At 40.0% G+C, this 14,863-nt stretch overlaps 1 pseudogene; it reads right to left on the bottom strand.

The window, feature by feature from the left end:
* Nucleotides 1-333: 333 nt before the first annotated feature.
* The window catches only part of LOC149528891 (protein-tyrosine sulfotransferase-like), a 130,398-nt pseudogene continuing 115,868 nt past the window's right edge, over nucleotides 334-14,863 (bottom strand).

Below are 14,863 nucleotides of genomic sequence, written 5' to 3'. Positions count from 1 at the left end.
TAAGAAATATAAGAACCTAAAAAATTCAGTTTAAATTATATGTTTTTTCCTCAATTATTAAACCATTCTAACTAATTGTGCTTATTTTTTAATTGTTCATAACTTTTTGCTGCTCGGCAAACAACACTTTAAGATACATTTACTAGAGCCTTGATATAAATGTGGCACATTCGACAGAAACAGAGTTCATGCCTTAAACAAGAGCAAGACTCTCCAAAATCCTTCAAAGGCGCAAGAGTCTTTCCCTTTGCCCTTCCCCACTTCACCTTCAGGTAAGAGAAGGTTCAATTTATAAATCACATATATTATTAAGAAAACATCCAGTAAGATAGATTACAATTTGATTTTAAAAGATCTCCTTGGAGCAGCTTTAATGACAACTGCTGTGACTATCAGTGGAAACATTACAAATGGCCAAACACTACTTGGACATTGGCGACTTGAGATTCTGCTGTTAATGTTGTTCTCCTGCTAATGTTGTTCTCCTGCTAATTCACATGAACTATGAGTGAAAATGGATAGAATTTATAATGGAAAAAATGGAAAAACAATTTAAAGATCAAAGCACAAATGACACACAACAAAAACTAAAGTATTATCACTAATCAAGTTAAAATAGCATATCAGCATTATTCATAGGATGAGAAACTCAATAAAACCATACAAAAAACAAATTGGGAAAGTGATCCAACCATTAAAATGGGGCACACATCAACAAACTAAAAGATGACTAAGGAGGTCAATGCATTTGGAAAGAGATCCAACCAAAAGATAACTAAGGAGGTCAATGCATTCGGAAAGAGATCCAACCAGTAAAATGGGACACACATCAACAAACTAAAAGATAACTATGGAGGTCAATGCTTCTGAAAATAACCAATTTAAAAGTAGTAACATTCTGTAGAAAACAGCCTAGAATGAACACAGGTTTTAACTAGCATTATTGCAAACTACATATCATATTACATTGCAAAACAGGGAAATGCGACTAAAAAAATCAACTTGTTGACAAGGATAGTTCAACTTGGAAATTGACGAGTATAGAAAGAACATTCAATTCAACCCAACAAGTTAAAATTCAAAAGTGGCACTTGGACGGCATACACATACACATCCAAAACTCCACATCTTATGAGCTGAAAGATTTAGATACCTGTAAACTTGACTCAGGTAGAGGAAAAGTCTTTTGTTGATTTAAAGCCCTTTGTTGCTGAGAGAAAATGTTCCGAGCATGTTTCAAAAGCTCAACATCAAGACTGTTCAATCTCTCAATTTCTCTTATGGTACTTTCTAGTATACGAGTCCGTCCCTACAAAACAGAACCAAATTTAATGTTGGAGTACCAGTGAACTCATTAACAGAAGGTCCTTCAAGCAATTTGATTGCCTCATTAAACCCCAAAATATAACTGCATCGTGCCATTTTATTTCATATTTATTTATTTTCTTATATAGCTTTGACACACTAACCTACTACTTACATAAATGGTGCTTTGAGAGGAAATGGATTATAACTGTTTAGCCATAGGTTAAATTCCAATACTAAGCTTTTTATATGTAAAGAAGAATGCCTGAATTGAGGATAAAAGTAGATTTTCATACACAATTAACTTCATTCCAAATTTAGAAATATATTTATTTTTTAAGCCCGATGAATACCATACAGTTTGCATTATATTTCAAAAATGAAAAGCTTTCATTCTACGGTGGATTCTTCATAGGGGGTTTGAGGAAAAACATTAAACCTAATGGCACTGTAGTTTCCTGAACTGAAAGCATCTGCATCCATCAACTAGCAATTAGAATTTTCTCATCAGTGGGAATGTGATTGTGCTATTCTGTCAGGGTGTACCTTCTCAAAGAAAAATGGATCTATTACAGTAACCCGGGCCCATACTTAGGGCTTGATGATAATATAACTTGCTTCAGCCTTGAAGAATGCAGCAAACAAACTTTGGTGACATTAATGATTATGTTGTGAGGTTTTCACACATCGCCCCAAAATCTTGGGGACCCCCTTTTTAATCGCCTTTAGGGCCAGTGGAGAAGGCTAGATGTATTTTTTCACCCGGTTTCAACTTGATTTTCCAGAGCTATCAGTTCTATCCTTAGGCCGAATAAGTTCAAAATTGATTTCAACTTGGCAGGATAAGATTGTGAATTTTGTACTTAGACGATTTCTTTTGAAAATTTGGATTTAATTGTAAATTTGAATGATTTTTACATAAGGAAATTTTTCGTTAGACTTAGGTTCTTGGAAAATCTTATTTTTTTTGGTGAAATAGAATTTAATTTTGTAAGATGAAGTTAAATTGCAAAATCAATTTTTACTCTAGAGGCAATTTTATTTTTTGTCATAAAATTTTAATTATTTAGCAAAATCGATTTAGAGGAAAATTGCAAAAATTGGCTTTAATAGATTAAATTTGCCTTGAAAGCTTTTGGTATTTAATGAAATTGGTAAATTAATATTAAGAAATGGCTTTTGGTTAGCCAAAATTCAACTTCAAGGATGTATTAATTAGCAAACCCTCATTAAATAGAAATTTTTAGCATCCCCAAGGCACCATTTAATTTCGTTTTGCAATTTGTGGTTAATTAGTAAATTAAAAGTGCAGTTTTCATTTTAGAAAATTAAAATTTTGGCAAAGTATTTAAAGTGGGCCACTAACTTAGCTTTAATTTTGGTTTTTTTTTCCCTCTATAGGACCAAGTCGGCCAACCTGGGAGGAAGGTGAAAGCTGCTATAAAGGGAGTCCCCTCCCATTTCATTTTCATCAATTCATTTGCTCCTCATGCTTGGGCGAATTTGAAGCAAGGGCAGATTTCCAGACTTGGGCGAAATTGGTGGAAGGCAGTTTTTTGGCGATTTTTGGGCAATTTCTCCATTGCCATTGTTGGGCGATTTGTCTAAGGGCCAGATTTTTTGCGTTTTTGGGGATTTTTGCTCCACTTTGTGGACTGCGATTTGTGCCCTAGGTGGCAGATTTTACAGATTTTGCTCCTTCTTTGCTTGGGCGAATTTTGTGGAAGGGCAGATTTTTTTTTTTTTTTCATGCTTAGCCAAATTTTGTGGGAGCCGAATTTTGTGAGGGCCAAAATTTGTGGAAGACAAAATTCTGATTTTCTAGAGAGGCTGCAATTTTTATATCAGATTTGGGCAATTTTGTTGGGAGAAGAGATACATATGAAAGTTTGATTTTTGCATAGAAGGCAAGTGTTGGATAAGCTTAGAGGCTTTGTTTTCTAATTTGCAAAGGGATTTGTAATTCTTTGATGTCATATCCCGGGTTCCGAAAAGTTGCTGTAAGATTATTAGTTAAGGTGAAAGTCATCATCTAGAGTTGCAAGGAGTGCTTAAGCTGACATCCATTCTTTCGCTCTTTTCTAAGAATTGCACTACTTGGTTCTTCTTGCCTTTTGGTCCACCACTCTACCATCCCGTAATAGGGCGACGAGCATGGAGGATGATAGTGCAAGTAAGAATCCCAAGCGAGCAAACGCTAAGAAAGACAAAGAGGATATGACGCCCAAAACTTCCTTCTTCTCGAAAATGAAGAAAATAACCGATACTAATATCGCTACAGTGGACATGATACGGATGAGGGACAGACTAAAGGAAGGACAATCCCCCTTGGCAAAGAGGATATACAAGAGCAGAATTGTACATGCAGCAGCTTTTCCTCCTACTTTGCCTTGTCCGGAATTGATTATGGAGTGTGCATCCAGATTTGATCTAGACAGTAAATCCATCATTTTTGGCGAAGGGAAGAGAGTGTTGGCCAACATTGGCGAACAAGCAATTGAAGAGACATTTGATATTCCCCAGAGCAAGGGCGTGACAGTTGTAATGGTGGATCAGGCGGCCAAATCATTTCAAGGTAACCAAGAGGCCTACTTCTCACATCTAAAGCGGAATTGGATACATGAAGGAAGGAAAGGAGTTAACAAATCAACGAGGCTTACAATGGCAGATTTCAATCCGGAATATGGCGATCTCATTGTTCTTCTCAGCCGGATCATGGGCCTAGCTCAAGCTATGCAATTCGAAAACTGGATGTACTTCTTCATTGATGAAATTGAAAAGGGTGAAGGAAGTGGCCGGCAATCGGAGGCAGTTAGAAATAGCAAGAAGAGGGCTTTGGAGGTAGAGAAAAGCCAAGAACGTTCGGAACCTCCAGCCAAGAGACAGCGGGCAGCGCCGTCAAGGGAGAGTATAACTAAGGCTAGAAGCCAAGAGGTCAATTCGAGTGATAAAGGGGCCGTAGTGGAGGTGAGCTCTGATTTGGAATCAAGTGGCTACAGTGAAAGTACGGAGTACTCCCCTCTCTCGGAGAACCGGCAAGGAAATATGGCAGAAACTAGTAGAGAAGAAGATGGGCCGATTGATATTGAAGAGATAAGTCAGGCGTCTAAGGCCGTTGGTGATGCTTTGTTGGTCGAACCGAATCCGGATTTGGGGAGATGCACTGCACCACTATGGTTAAGGCAAATGCTTATGCCGAGAGGCGAGGTGGTAATGGCTCACGCAGTTGATATACAAGGACTAATAGAAAAGGATGATAGCGAGAACCAAAAACAGATGGCAAATACGGTGGCAAGGGTAATCAGAAGCGACAGTGATGGTCACCGAAGGGTTCAGATTGCTATACCAACAGTCAATAAGGCAGCGGATGAGATTGCAGCCCAGGAGTACGAAATAGTAGAACATAATTTGGGAAGAAATACAGATGATATGGAATGTGAGGAGGTTCAGGAAGGCATAGCATCAATCAGAGAAAGATTGAGGAAGGCAAACGAAAGGATAGTAAAGTTGGAGGCCGAAAACAAATATTGGAGAGATTGCCAGCCAATCCAATAGCTGCATCAGGCAGCCCTTCCTCAAGACAGCGGGAGCAATTCAGAAGAGGTATCAGCTCAGTTACATGAAGTAAGGGGTTGGATCTATGATACAATCCAAGATGGGCGAAATTTCTTACCCTCCTTCATCTCAACATTCCAGTCATTGGTGACTGTTAGAAACAAATTCAGATTATTTGAAGAGGAATGGAAGAATTTTCTTCCCATCAAGGATTTGGTTATTCCTAGGCTGCAGGCGTTCATTAGGCTACCGGAGGCATATTTGGAAAGAGCCCGGTTGGTTGATGAGAGAGGATTGAGCATAGTTGAATCTTGGTATGTCGCATTGACTACCAGATTCAGAACACTTGAAGAAATTCATGATGAGATTGCACAACACGGCCCAAGCGTCGACACTTCCATTTCGACCATGATGAGCGACTTTGGGGTGGCGCTTGATTTTGAGGGTATTAGAGAGGAGGATGTCAGTGAGACAGGATTTGGATCGAGATTGGATGAGTTAGGAAAGGCTGCCGTCAAAAGGAGACATCTGAACACCCTTTCCTCACTCAATGCTTTTATTGGGTTTGCAAAGGAATATGAGAAGGATCACGAAAGGATACTACAAGCAGCAAACAGCGTGGCAAAGTCAGCAGAACTCCGAGCGAAGCACACACCTTGTCCTCCTATGGAAGAAGTTAACGAAAGGCTAGCTAAGTTCATTGCCTTAGCTAAAAGAACAAAAGAAAAAGGAAGAATTATATTAGAAGATCATCTTATGTAAGCCCAATTGGCAACTTTCTCTTTCTTCTAGAATAGGACAAGTGTTTGTTTCTGATTGGCCACCATTTTGGTGCCTTCTCATTGGTTGCCACTTTTGCACTTTTTTCATTGGTCCATTGATGAGGTGGCATCTTCTCATTGGCCGATGGGGTGGCAACCCTAATTAGGGTTTTTGGATCCAATCTGGATCGTCGATCTTGTTTTGATCTCTACCGTCCATTGTATTTTGGACCTCTATATAAGGCCATTGGCTCTCATTTGTAAAAGGGAAGTGTTGGAGAAATTGTTGCGAAAATAATACCAAAGTGCTCTCTTTTTCATTGCATGTTGACTAAGAACATTGGGTGTTATTGCATGTTTTCTACTTCCACATAGTTAAATTTTCTTTTCAAGTTGAAGCAATTTCATTTCAAGTTGTTAGAGTAAGAGTAAAATAAAATGGATTGTTGCATGGTAGCTTTGGTAGATGTTTGATAGGGGTCAACACTAGGCCACTAGCATCCTAGCGGCTGGTTGGGAGGCTTTGTGTGGTGATCTAGTTTACTTTCCTTTGAAGCGTTGCATCTATGGAGGTAGGGCCGCTGGTTAGCCTTCATTAGATTCGATCCCCGTCCATCTGCTAACCTTCCATTCTTAGGAGTAGGAGTAGTTGAGTAGCCAAATTTCATGCTTAGAAGAGGTTAGTTAGAGAAGTAAACCAAAACATCGGCATTCTCACCTTCCATCGCCATTCACCCTACATTGCCATCATCGCGCCATCAACATCATCTAGCATTCACACCGAACCACCATCTCCATTTTCTCACCAAGATCCAAATTTTTCTCAAACAAGAAAACGTAAGGCCGCCTACGTGATTACCAGCAAATCACATTGATAAAACTGAGCGAGTATCCAACGGTGTAAGGAACATTGGAGTTATACTCATGTCCCATGAGAGATAACTTTTCAAGAGAGGAATTGTGTATTTGATATTCTGTATCAAGCATCCAATTACTAATATGTTATGTAGTGACACAAAACTCGCATCAACATTATCTGGCGCTAGAAGGAGGGCAAGAAATTTTCCTTTTTGAGAAACTTTCAAGATAAGTATGAAGAAGAATGGTGCTTCCTAGATCAAATCAACCTAGAGCAACTTGGAGAACACTTCAGGATCACCTTGTAGCCAGTTTGGGCTCAATTGCTTGGGAGGAAAGTGAAAACACCAGAGAGTATTTGAACACCATTGAAGTATTGAATCAAGAAGAAAGGAAAGCAAGAGCTATTGAAAGGAGAATTCAAAGGAAGTTGGAACGCCAAAGAGAATTGGAAAGGAAGCTTGAGAGAGAAAGAAAGGCGCAAAGACAAGCTCAAGCTATTATCAAAGAAAACTCGAATTAGAGAATCACTTGAGTCGGGTCTGAACTATATTCAAGCTGGATAGAAAGATTGGATTTTTTTCCCCTGAAAGATTTGAGAGATTGATATCGGATAAGAGACAGAGGATATTGAGAAATACGCCACACCAAGAAGAAGACTTACTTGTGTTAGAATCTCCCAAAAGGTCAAGGAATCGTCAGGTAGCTGATATCTCAAACTTAGCTAGCTCCTCAAGTGGTCAAACAATCCAAGCTTTGGTTAATTCGCCAGTTCAAGTTCAAGTTCAAGTTCAAGCCAATCAACCAACAATGGCTCAACCACCATGGATTCAAAACAATGCTTCACCCATTTCATTCCAACAGTACCATGATCTACCTAAGAATCCTGAGGTTTTTTGCTCCAAGTTTTTTGTCAATAACCCTAACCGCACAGCAGAAGAGCATATCAAAGTGTTTCAAGAGGCATTATGCAACAGAAGAATTCAAGAAGAAGATGTTGCATGTAGGCTTTTCCCTTATTCATTGAGTGAGGAACCATATTACTGGTTTGTCAATTTGCCAGCATCATCAATAACGGGATGGGTTCAACTCAAGGAAGCCTTTATTGCAAAGTTTGGTATGCCCACCACACCACTGGAGTTACATAGAATGTTTGTGGACATCAGGAGACGTGATAAAGAGTCAATAAGTTCCTTCAATGATCGTTTCCATAAGGCTTACACGAGATTGCAAGCTCCTTACACAATAACAGAGGCGGGTGCATTGGAAGCATACTACAGTGACTTAGACAGCCAGACGGCTATGTTCATAAGGATGGCGAATCCTGCTCCTGCAACGCTAACTGAGGCTTACACTAAAGCAATTAAGATTGGGAGGCAATTAGGCCAACAAGGAATAGAACCTCAAGGTGTAAGATATCCGAACAATCCAGTTCCACAACTTGCTTACCAAGCTCCTACAAATCAATTGGTGGTACACCCGGGACCTCCATTATCTCAAGCACCACCCTCAGTACCAGTTTACCTACAAGGTGCAGGTTCCTCCACGAGGACACAAGAAGAGAAGGATGAGATGAAAGAGTTGATTGACCAAGTCAAGAAGCTATCCACGGAAGTCACCTATTTGAGAAATCAAAACAATCAACTCCAAAGTTCCCATAGAAACAACCAAGGAAGCAATTATCAGAACCAAGGGAATAATTACTAGAATCAAGGTGGAAGTTATCAAGGAGGGTATCAAAGAAACCATCAAGAAGGGGGATACCAAAGAAATTATCAGGATAGAGACTACCAAAGAAACAATCAAGGTGGTGGTTATCAAAGGAACTATCAAAACAACAACTATCAAGGTAACAATCAGTCACAAGACCAAGGATATAGCAATCAGTCTAACCAAAGGAAGACTTGGAACACAGGCCCAAACAATGGAAATGTGGTGTCGCCACTTGATAATCAGGCCTCAGCGGACAGTAGACCGGTAGATAGAATATTTCTAGCTGAGTCCGCTATGTCCAAATATTGCAGATTTCATGAGACTGATTTACATTCGGAGTTAGGATGTGTTGAGTTCAAGAGGGCATCTAACCTGTTTCAAAACATAATAGATGAGTCAAATAGTCAGGAAGATGTGAAGGTCACGGGGTATGAGATTGTTCCATCCCCGGGATATGATCAGTGTTTGACTTTTGAGGAGTTTTCATTCCCGCCAGAATTTGAAGCATATAAAGAGCACCAAGGAAGACTTCCACCCGAATCAGCCAATGGGCCAGTTAGCGAGGTGATAAATCAAAATGAATATAACAATGAGTCGGATTTTTCTTTCCCACCTTTGGAGGATACTGTTCTAGTTCAAGCAACAGGTGGGAATCAAACATTTCAACAACCGGCTAGCAACGCAAGATTTTATCAGAGAAACAACAGGAGGAATGATGGACCCTTCACATCCTCCATTCCCCTGAATAATTTCAATACACCTCCACACCCCAATGCGAGCAATGTACCAAATGCTTCAAGGGATGCCCCTAAATACAGACAGAGTAACCATAGCAGTGGGAATGGACAACAGAATTTTCAACAGGGTACACAAAAGAACAATCAAGATGTTCAAAGATCACAGAATGTCCAGTCGACACAAGAAACAAATAGAGGAAGAATGGGAAACAACACTGTCAATAACGAAGAATTGAAGAAGTTGGGACAAAGTGTGACAGAGGAGATGAGGAAGATCAAGATCAGTCTCCCTTTGTTCGAATTACTGAAGATAGCAGAGGTTAGGGATACGTTCCTTAACAATTTGAAGGATAACAAACCACAAGGATCTCAAACTCAAAGTACAGTAACACATACTCAAGGGAGGTCTCCTCCTAATTCGGTGCATGTAATCCAAGACGCTCTAGGAGCGAATATGACAAATTCATCTCAAGAAATTTTGTATGGTAGGGAGAGAACCCTACACAAGAGGTTGCATATGGCGACATTAGCAGTTTCAATGGCCAGTTAGGGCCTCAACCAATTTATGTGGCTCAAGGATCGACGCCTATAGAACAACAAACTCAAAAGAGTCAAAATCCGGTGAACAATAAAGAAAAGGTGAAGAAGGAAGAGATTACTCAAACAATAGATTTCGGAGTGAAGCCAAAGCAAGCACATAAGACACCTGCGGTATATTATCAAGGGAAAGAGGAACCAGCCCCATTCTTGTTGTCAGTAAGGATGTTCGGGAAGTTGCTTCACAATTGTTTGATAGATTCAGGAGCATCAAGCAACGTCATGCCTTTGAACATTTGCAGAAGGTTAGGAATCACGCCTTTGGACTCCAACAGAAGAGTTACTCAATTGGATAAAACGGAAGTGCCAGTGGTAGGAGAATTACACAATATACATATGCAGTTGGCATCTGATCCGAGGATGGAACACATGGTAGACATTTCAGTAGTGGATGTAGCCGATACCTACGGATTGATCCTAGGGAGAGATTGGGCTAGAAAATTGAATGGATATATGGCTACTGACTTCTCCCACATGTGGCTCCCATGGAAAGGTTTGGCGAATCAAATTAGAATTGATAGCGCCCCAAGGTTGAGATTGACAGTGACCGAAAATGGGGAGTCAAACGAAATATTGTTTGTGGAGACAAATATGAGCACCTACAGACCAAAGAAAGTAGAAGTATTGACAATGAATATCATAAGCAAAGGAAGGGATTCCACTGAGATCCTGATTGAGTCAGATCCAGATGCTTCGTCCGATGAGGGTGAAGGCATGTTTGAAAATTTCAAGAATTTCGTGACTAGGACCGTGCAACAAGGGATGGAGTTGGGTAACCGAACACCAGTAAGAGACTTATTATTACCCAATTGGTGCAGAATTCACAATGCATTCCACTCGGAGTTATCTTGCTCTCTGTGTACAGTAGCCTTAGAACAAGTGGAAAAGAGAATACCAGGGGCTCTAAAACGAGAAGATCAACATGGTAAACAGAAGGTTGAGATTCAACAAGTTGATGAAGCAGAAAGCAACATGATGGGTGAAACAAAGAACCAAATTACACCACCCAGTGCGGAAATAAAAGAAGATGATGAAATAGACGAGTCGGAGAGTCTCCAAAAGGAGAAGCATCTAGAAAGAAATGGAGTATGGACTCTAAGATTCGATGGTTCCAGAACCAAACAAGGAGCTGGAGCCGGATTTGAGTTAGTCAGCCCAATAGGGACAACATATTTAGAGGCACATAGATTGCAATTCTCATGCACTAACAATGTGGCAGAATATGAAGCTTTGATTTTAGGATTGTTATGCGCTATCAAGAAAGGTGCCAAAATACTACATGTTCTTGGGGACTCATATTTGATAATTGAGCAGATAAAACAGAAGTTCGCCTGCTATGACAAGAGATTGAAGAGATATAGAAACAGGGTTTGGGATTTGATAGAGGACTTCGATGCCTTCAATATCAAGTTTAGCTATAGAGCGAACAATCAGGTGGCAAATGCCCTCGCACAGACTGCAAGCTCGCTGGCACCAATTAAGTTGGATGGTTTGAAGAAATTCAGAGTTGAGTTGGCATCGGTTCCATCAGTACCAGACAATGTCAAGAATTTCCAAGTGTTTGAAGATGATAGACATATCCTCAAATTCTTGACCAATTCAGATGTTTTCACAGCGCAAATCATAGATGGTGAAGTGGATGAAGAAGCAGAGATTGATGCAGAAGGAATTATGAGCTTAAAAGAAAATACTATTCCAAAGGGGATTATTGAGTTAGAAAGGATATTTGACATGGACCAGTTCCACAAAATGCAGTATCAACCCACAGGGGGCGATGAGTGTGAAAAGGTTAATTTGGGGACAGAAGATTGTCCCAAAATAGTTCACATTGGGAAAGTTTGCACACCTAAGGAGAAGGCAGATATATTGAGTTTGATGAAGGAATTCCCAGATGTAATTGCTTGGGGATATGGAGATTTGAAAACATATGATCCTTCTATCATCACACATACAATTCCACTAAAGGAAGGGAGTAAGCCATTCAGGCAGCGGCAGAGGCCAGTCAATCCTTTGTTAGAACCATTGATATATCAAGAAGTAAAGAAGTTGCTAGATGCGCGGATCATTTTCCCAGTGAGACATTCAACGTGGGTCGCCAATCTTGTCCCAGTAAGGAAGAAGAACGGAGAGATAAGACTATGTGTAGATTTTAGAAATTTGAACAGAGCCTCAGAAAAAGACAATTATCCATTGCCATCAATAGATGAGGTTTTGCAAATTGTAAATGGAGCCCAAATGATGTCATTTATGGATGGATACTCGGGATACAATCAAGTGATAGTCGAAGAAGAAGATAGGTTAAAAACGGCTTTCACCACGAAGTGGGGAACATTTGCATACAGAAGGATGCCTTTTGGCTTGATCAATGCAGGCGCAACATTTCAAAGAGCCATGGATTATGCTTTCAAGGACTTAAAAGACAAGAGCATTATAATCTACATGGATGACATAACCGTATTTTCAAAGAACAGAGAAGATCACATTCTGGATTTGAGGAAAGTTTTCAGGAAATGTAGTAGGTATGGAATTTCTCTGAACTCGAAGAAATGTATGTTTGGAGTCACCGAGGGTAAATTGCTAGGACATATAATTTCAGAAAGAGGTATCATGATAGATCCAGAGAGGGTGGAAGCAATTTCCAAACTTGGCATGCCAGGAAGTAAGGAGCTCAAATCGTTCTTTGGAAAGATTAACTTTGTGAGAAAGTTCATATCTGCATTTGCTGAGATCGTGAAGCCAATGAATGACATGTTGAAAAAGGATGCAAAAGTGGATTGGACTCCAGTAGCTAAGAAGGCATTTGAAGAGATAAAACATGCTATCATCAATGCACCAGTTCTAGTGAGTCCAAATTATGAGAGGCCATTCAATATATATTCTTTCGCCTCTAATCATGCATGCGCGGCTATTTTAACACAGAAGAATGAAGAAGATGAAGAGCACCCGATAGCCTTCATGAGTGCACCTTTCAGAGAAGCTGAATTGAATTATCCAAATGTGGAGAAGCAAGCTTATGCCTTGGTGAAGGCAATGAAGAAATTCAGGCACTACATCTTGAGAAGTAAAGTACGTGCAATTGTACCTGATATAGCAGTGAAGACGCTACTGATGCAGAGTGAGCTTGGAGAAAGAAGAGGCAAGTGGGTCGCCACTATCCAAGAATATGACATAGAAATCCTACCAATGAAATTGGTTAGAGGACAACAATTGGCACAGACCATGGCATCAGAGGGGCCTAGACTTGTGCAACAAGTTTATGAATTGGAGGATGTACATCCCGATGAATGGTACCAGGACATAACCAACTATTTGTTAAATCATCGGTGCCCTTCACATTTGAATCCAGTACAGAAGCGAGCATTGAGATTCAAGAGCAGAAGATATATGTTACAAGGAGCAGTATTATACAAGCAAAATCATGAAGGGATATATTTGAGATGTGTCGGAAAGGAAGAAGCCAGAAATATTTTGGAACATTTTCATGATAAATGGGGAACAGGACACGGATCAGACTTGGCCACAGCACATTGGATACTAAGAGCAGGATATTATTGGCCAACTTTGTTCAAGGATACTCACAAGCACGTAAAGATTTGTCATGTTTGTCAAACTTCGGCAAAACGACAAAGGAATCCGGCAATGCCTCTGCGGCCAATCATCGAGGTGAGACCTTTTGCGATGTGGGGACTTGACTTCATCGGTCCTATCAATCCACCTTCCTCAGCACAACACAGGTATATTCTAACCGCAACTGACTACTGTACTCGGTGGTCAGAAGCCCAAGTTTTCAAGAATTGCACTACTGAGATTGTTATCAAATTTTTAGAGGAAAGAATCACTACCAGGTTTGGGTGTCCTTCTGCTTTTGTTTGTGATAATGGTTCTGCTTTCACTTCTTTGAAATTTCATACATGGGCATTTGATCACGGGATTATTTTAAAATTTTCATCAGGTTACTATCCCCAGGGAAATGGCCTAGCAGAATCCACAAACAAGAACCTTTTGACTGTGATTGGAAAACTTTTAGACAGGAACCCAAAAGATTGGCACACACAACTGAGATACGCTTTGTGGGCAGATAGAACAAGAGTTAAAGAGTCCATAGGGATCACTCCTTTTCATATGGTTTATGGACAAGACCCTGTATTCCCAATTCAATTGAAAATTCCAACTTTAAGGTTCATACAGGAATACTATGATGAGAACGAAGGCAGAGTCCAAGTCAGGTTGACTCAACTGATGCAGTTAGATGAGAAAAGAGACGAAGCCGTGGAAAAATTTGCAAAACATCAAGGGGTAGTAAAACGTTGGTTTGACAGAAAAGCACAAAACAAGGCCTTCAGGATTTCTGACTTGGTCTTATATTGGGACAAAGCCCATGAAAAGAAAGGACAACATAATAAATTCGACAAACTTTGGAAAGGTCCTTTCCAGATTGCTGAGATCATCGGAGATAATGCATTTAGACTCAAGACACTCACTGGAGGAGATGTCCCATTGCCCGTCAATGGGCAATTCCTCAAGCATTATTTCCAAGCCTAGGACTCTGTCCGGAGCCCTTTGTACATAGTTAGTTTAGGTTTGCTTTCAGTTGTTAGTTTAGGTTTGCTTTCAGTTCTTTAGAATAGAGTTTATCTTGGACCATTTGGCCCAAGGGTTAGAGTAGTTTCCCTTTCAATTGTTTAGAGTAGTTTTCTTTTAGTTGCTTAGTTTAGGTGTTTTGAGGGAGCTTGAATTTGATTTGCATCAAGTCATTTGACTTGAGATCTTTTTGCTTCCCTCAGTCGGAGAGTAGTTTTGGTTTTGGACCTTTGCAAGTGCAAAGGAGGGTTCCATGTTATCACTCATGGGCGAGGTGTGTAGATTTTATATTATATTGGGACAAAACGGAGTCTGTCTTGTTCATTTCTCGAATGCATTTAACAAGGTTCAGAGATTAAAGGATGTGTTTAGTCGTTGGTCTATGGTAGGACTTGTACTAAATTTGGGTTAGACTCTATAGAGGTTCTTAAGTTATCTTTTGACATGGTTACAACATTCTACTCACACTTAATTGCTCTGAGTTCTTGGTGTTTTAAAGTGAAGTTGGACTTAGTAAAAATCATACACCTGCTTCAGCGCCACTGTGGTCTTCCAAACCCTCCGCAAGCTTCATTGCCTGCAAACCAAACAAAAGATTGAAAAGAGAGAAGAAAAAGAGAAAATATCAGGAGAAAAGAGAAAAGGCAATATTAAAGTGAAAATAAAGATAAAATTTGGTTAAAGGGTGTGCAGTCATCTCTGCCGGTGCTATAAAGATAATCACTAAAGGCAGAACCGTGATTGTGGTGCCACAGC

The sequence above is a fragment of the Cupressus sempervirens genome, chromosome 11 (genome assembly GCF_028749045.1).
Source record: "Cupressus sempervirens isolate cs-2001-9-10 chromosome 11, ASM2874904v1, whole genome shotgun sequence".
Taxonomy (NCBI): Eukaryota; Viridiplantae; Streptophyta; class Pinopsida; order Cupressales; family Cupressaceae; genus Cupressus; species Cupressus sempervirens.
The sequence above is the reverse complement of the archived record's forward strand: the minus strand, read 5'-3'. Positions and strand labels throughout refer to the sequence as shown.